Consider the following 6,325-nt stretch of genomic DNA (forward strand, 5'->3'; position numbering starts at 1 on the left):
TTGTGACATGACCACAACATTCTGATCAGAAAGGCAACGTACCACAGGATATAGTTCTGCCTCAGTGTTGGATGATTTTGCACTAATTTTAATTCGCATGGATGGCAGAAGCAGCTCATGAAATAGCTTGAAATCCCTTCACTCCCTTAGATAGGTAATCAAAAAGCTGCATTCATAGGCTTTTACACCACCCCCCCCCACCCCACCCCACCCCTAGGATATGCATATAGGTCAGGTGCAGGGTATATCACAGCAGAATCAAAAAGCACTGCAATTTAACAAATGGTCTGCAACAAATGGTTTCAAACACCGAAATGTGCTGTTGAAAAGAATTCTTGATCAGAAGAAACTTGAAAAAACATGAGCTTATGAAGGAATGCATAGAACAAAAATTATACAGCACAAATTATAATACAAATTTTTAAAATCAGGATGGTGGAAAACTATCATATAAGATGCAGTGGAGGTCAAGTGGCCACCACGACTAATTGCTTTATGACGATTTAAAGACCACTACTGTGCTCTTCTTCATAGAAATCACCATCAACTCTTTGAAATAAAATTCCAAGCAGATCATTGGTGATGAAAAGCCAGGAATAGTTTGGAAGCACTAATGAGCAAGTGGGAGTGCCAGCTGGAAGGGCAGGTAATATCATGTGCTTCCAATGGCCTTAATAATTGTTAGTTTTTTCAAGAGAAAATGCTGCTAGGAATCTGAAGCCTTGAAAATAGATACTATTTAAGACTTTGACTAAAAAAATGAATATATTAATGGTGTAGGTTGCTACTGAGATTTTTTAATGTGCATAATTAAGATGTGTAATAGCTGAGTAAAGGATGTGACATTAGAAAATATAACATGAAGTTGGCCAACTAAACTTACAAATCAGAGACTGTGTTTACATTCCAAGTAGGTGATCATCTTCTTTTATTTTGAAAATGTTACAATTCAAATGATTATAATTTAGCCTTAATTGCATATAAATTTTGATCTGACCATTTTTAATTGACATCACTGGAACATTGCCAGAGTCATTACCTTTCAGGGAGCCTGTTATGCATAAGCTGAAGAGCTTTCTAAATGTCAGATTTGTTGAGGTTCAGATTTCAGATTTATTGTCAAAATACATACAAGACATCAAACACAGCCAAGAGATTCTTTTTCCTGTAGGCAAGGCAGAATTTCCACTTATTGGGCAAAAGAACTGTACACAACATACACATATAAACAAATAAAGAACTGTAAACAGATAACAAAATGTAAACAAACTGACTGTGCAAATCAGAGAGAATAAAAAAATCAATAAGGTTCAAAAATAAGGGACCTTAAATGAGTCCCTGATTGAGTTTGTTGTTGAGGAGTCCAATGGCAGAGGGGTAGCAACTGTTCCTGAACCTGGTGGTTCAGTCTTGTGGTACCTATACCTCTTTCCTGATGGCAGCGGTGCTGTGTGCTGTGGATCATTGATGATTGCTGCTGTTCTCTGACAGCAGGATTTCCTGTAGATTTTCTTGATGGTAGGGAGGGTTTTGCCTGTGATGTCCTGGGCTGTGTATGTGATGATACGCTGCAGTACATCACTCGGCCAACAGATGGCCTAGAGACATGGCACCCGGCCTAATGACATCCGACCACCAGGTGGGCCTAGAGGGCCCATGGTATAAAGCCGAGGTCCTGACCGAGTGCGCTCTCTCTCTCTCTCTCTCTCCCCCCCCTCCCTCTCTCCCTCCCCCTCTCTCCCTCTCTCCCTCCCCCTCTCTCTCTCCCCCTCTCTCTCTCCCCCTCTCCCTGGGATCACTGCTGCAAGCAGCTAGCAGCCAACTAGATCTTTATGTAAGTAAAATAAGACTGTGTTGCCCCAAACAGTATTGTGCCTGTGACTTCCTTTGGTGCAGCCTGCCACAATGTCCACTACCTTTTGTAGGGCTTTCTGCTCAGGAATATTGGTGTCCCCATACCAGACCATGATGCAGCACACTTTCCACCACACATCTGTAGAAATTTTCCAGGGTTTCTGATGGCATACCAAACCTCCACAAACCGTTGAGGAAGTAGAGATGCTGATGTGCTTTCTTCACAATACCATTAGTGTGTTTGGTCCAGGACAGATACTGACTCCCAAGAACTTAAATTTGCTCACCGTGTCCATGTCGGATCCCCTAATGTTCACTGATCACTGGATCGTATTCCACTGATGGAAGATGTGGATGAGATGTTCTTACCAAACCTCACTGATTGTGGTCTGGGGGTTAGGAAATCCAAGATCCAATGGCACAATGGGGTGTAGAGTCCCAGGTCTTGGAGTTTGCTGATCAGTTTTGAGGGGATGATGGTGTTAAATGCCAAACTGTAGTCAATAAAGATCATCCTGATGTATGCATCTTTGCTGTCCAGTTATTCCAGGGCTTTGTGTAGAGCCAATGAGATTACATCCTCCTGTTGCTATGATTGGCCAACTGGAACAGATCCATGTCACTATTCAGACAGGAGCTGATATGGTGCAACATCAGCCTTTCAAAACATTTCATCACAGTTGGTGCAGTATAAGTGTTACCGGTCGATTGCCATTAAGGCAGGTTGCTTCGCTCTTCTTGGGCACTAGTATGATTGACGGCTGTTTGAGATAGGTGGGTACCATTCTCTGCCAGAGTGAGATGTTGAAGATATCCATGAATACGGATGCAAGTCTTTTTCTTTTAAAAAACTCATGGCTATGTTACTAATTAACTGGGGATTTTGTAGCCTCCAATATTATACCTCTGAAAGCTGAAACCCACTGAATATTTGGATAAAAGGAAAACTATGAACGACTCAGTTCGCAAAACCTTAAATAGATTTTTAAGTTAACTTTTGATGTTGACAGCTTTGAACATTTTCAACGAACCTTTCTATTGGTGGACTGTTCTCAATTCTGACTTACACACTGAGGGATAGTGGCAGATACAGATGTTGCAACAAAATGAACAGAAGGAAAGAAAGCCCCTGCTAATTAGAACTGATAGTGTGGTCTCAGTCATTTGCAACTCCAAGCACTGGGGAAACAAAGCAAATGTAATGCCATGACTTCTAAAAATTAATAATAACTAACTTCAGAATTTGAACATATGAGGGATGTGCTTTCTCTTATCTGTGAGTTCAGGCATCAAATTTATTGCTAGAAAGTTAAATAATGTACGGAGGAGTGATTTCTTGACATAAGGAGATAGACAGACAAACAGTCACACAATGTCCTTTGGAACATGGCTCTATGTTTTGCCTGTAGTATGCAGAAAATATCAGAATTATTCTCCAGAAGAGGCAGCACCTGTGGAGAGAAGCATTTCAGGATAATGAGAACTAAGAAAAAGTGGAAATCAAACATGTTTAAAGTTGCAGGGAAGACTGTTATCACAGATAGGCCCTTTGTTTTCTTCATACCTTCCCCTTTTTATACATTCATGCAAAAGTAGGACATTAATTTTTGTGTTAATATCAGTGGGGAGAATGTCCTATCGCTTGCCCATCACTTGGCTCATTGCGCAGACAACAGACTAAAAACCTATTGCAAAAGAAGTTAAAGTTACTTGTAAAAAGCAAGGCTGCAGTAGGAGGTAAAATTAGTAACAACTCCATAGTCACTATATTTTAAGGCAGAGTGGATATTAAAATGTCACCGATGCAAACATTTATTTCACAATATTCTCTATCAAAGAGGAATAGATGAAATTTTGGATGAAGAAGTGAAGAGAAACAGAAATATTTCAGAGAGTGGATACTACAACAGGACTTTCTTTTCCTCTGACTGGATAAGTTATATTATCTGAATGGCTTTTCTCATTCATGACTTTTTTTGATCTTGAAGGGATTTAGTCTCTCAGAGCTTCAGTACATGTGGATGACAATTCTGTTTAATTCACTGCCCTTAAAAGAAGCTGCCTGCAACTAATTGGATTGACTTTTCCCCTTCAACTGTAATTTCCTGCCGTTCAATTTTACTGTTCAAGGAACACAATACAGTAAAAACCCTGCTATCCAGAATTCAAGCAGCTGGCAAAAAAAAATCAAGGAAAATACATTTTAAAAATTAAAATAAATAAGTATAAAATAATACATAAAAATGCATAAGTTTAAAATTGTCTAAGTAAATGTTCCCTGAGGTAACACAACTTTGATGAAGATGGGAGCAAATACTCAGCCAACAAAGCGCCTTGGTCGTGCTTTGCTTGAGCAGCTGTTTGAATAAAGTTGTGTTTGAATAAAATGGCATTGCCCAGGATAAGAGCTGGTAGATGCCTCTCATCGTGGGGTAACTCACTTAAAGTGTCTCCTTATCTTTGCTCAGTAAGAGTTGCCCAGGTTAAAAGCTTATCTGTAAACTTGGGAGGGAATGTGGTTAATTACCATATTTAACAACATATAAGATGCATGGACATATAAGACCCCACCATTTCAGCAGGAAATATTAAGAAAAAATATTTTAGTGCATTTATGGGTAAGAAGATCTCACGGGACCTGTCCTTAATACTGCCATGATGTATTTGGCATTATATCGTTGACAGCAAATGCAAGGACAAGGAAGGAGGACAAGTACTGAGTTTTGAAGAAACAGGTATATATTCCTTGTATGTTTGGGACAGCAGTGGTGGCAGCGCTCATGAGGGGGATCCCTCCGTCTCTTCTTCCCTGATACCGGGGCCAGATGGACAGCAGGGGATCCCTCCCTCCCTGATATCAGGGTAAGGTGGCAATACCGGGCAGACAGTGGGGCTCCCTCCCTCCTTGATACTGGGGCCAGGTGGACAGCAGGGGATCCCTCCCTCCCTGATACCAGGGCAAGGTGCCAATACTGGGTGGACAGTGGGGGCTCCCTCACTCCCTGCTACCAGGGCCAGGTGGTAATACCACGTGTATAGCAGGGGATCCCTCCCTCCCTGATATCAGGGTAAGGTGGCAATACCGGGCAGACAGTGGGGCTCCCTCCCTCCTTGATACTGGGGCCAGGTGGACAGCAGGGGATCCCTCCCTCCCTGATACCAGGGCAAGGTGCCAATACTGGGTGGACAGTGGGGGCTCCCTCACTCCCTGCTACCAGGGCCAGGTGGTAATACCACGTGTATAGCGGGGGCTCCCTCCCTCCCTGATTCTGGGGCCAGGTTGTAATACCATTATAACAGTGGGACCGCCTCCCTCCCTGATACCGGGGCCAGGTGGTAATACCACGTGTATAGCGGGGGCTCCCTCCCTCCCTGATTCTGGGGCCAGGTGGTAATACCATGATAACAGTGGGACCGCCTCCCTCCCTGATACCAGGGCCAGGCTGTAATACCACACATACAGCAGGGGCTCCCTCCCTCCCTGATTCTGGGGCAAGGCGACAATGCTAACATACAGTGGGGGCTCCCTCCCTCCCTGATACCGGGGCCAGGAGATAATACTGGGCAAAGAGTGGGGGCTCCCTCCCTCCCTGATACTGGGGCCAGGCGGCAATACTAGGCAGACAACAGGGGCTCCCTCCCTCCCTAATATCGCGGCCAGGAGGCAATACTGGGTGGATAACAGGGGCTCCTTCCCTCCCTGATACCAGTGCCAGGCAGCAATATGGGGCAAACAGCGGGGGCTCCCTCCCTCCCTGATACTGGAGCCAATTTTTGGGAAAGAGTGAGTCTTATATGCTGTTATTGCTTATTTTTCAGATGGCTCCAGGGAGGGGAGAAAACTACAGTTGCAGTGGTGATTAAATGTTTTCAAAGAATGAGACTGAAAATAAAGTAATATGCTTTAAGATTTATATATTCATGCAAGATAAGTTTGTTCAGTGCAAGTATAGTGTAGTATTTTTGTCTTTCAAACTATTTATTCTTAATGTAGATGTATGAGTTGGGTATTGTAAGAGTAAGTCTCAAACAACTGGTAAATACACTTATCTGGCATCTAACAATCCTTGTAGGTGTTGGATACCAGAGGTTTTACTGTTTTTGCAAAAAAAACAACTGGACCAAAAAAAAAGAATCAAACCAAAAAAGGACTCCCTATACAGTACAGTTGTGAGGTTATACTTTATATAAAATCTGTAGACAGTCCTGGGTTCTTTTCCATTTGGTCTGTTCAGAAGTTGACCAAATGATGGCAACAACCATTCTTGAGTTTCACGTTGATTAAAACATGATTGATGAGACGGGTGTGAGAAGCAGTGGTGATTAGATTAGACTTATTTAATGATTTGAAAACTTTACTTCTTTTTGATTATTTCTTGCATCCCAAACCTTGATCAGATTCTCATTTTAATACTTGTTTTGGTTTATTTTCACACGATATTCATGTTTTCTTTTGGAACCTTTGTTCTTA

The 6,325-nt window shown here is 42.3% G+C and overlaps 1 long non-coding RNA gene across 1 annotated transcript; it reads left to right on the plus strand.

Annotated features, from left to right (window-relative positions):
• The first annotated feature begins 2,547 nt into the window (after nucleotides 1–2,547).
• Nucleotides 2,548–5,749, plus strand: LOC138744199 (uncharacterized). The gene is made up of 3 exons (XR_011345371.1): nucleotides 2,548–2,628; nucleotides 4,540–4,589; nucleotides 5,674–5,749. It is a non-coding gene; the product is annotated as an uncharacterized lncRNA (long non-coding RNA).
• The last annotated feature ends 576 nt before the right edge of the window (nucleotides 5,750–6,325 follow it).

Source organism: Narcine bancroftii, chromosome 1, assembly GCF_036971445.1.
Source record: "Narcine bancroftii isolate sNarBan1 chromosome 1, sNarBan1.hap1, whole genome shotgun sequence".
Taxonomy (NCBI): Eukaryota; Metazoa; Chordata; class Chondrichthyes; order Torpediniformes; family Narcinidae; genus Narcine; species Narcine bancroftii.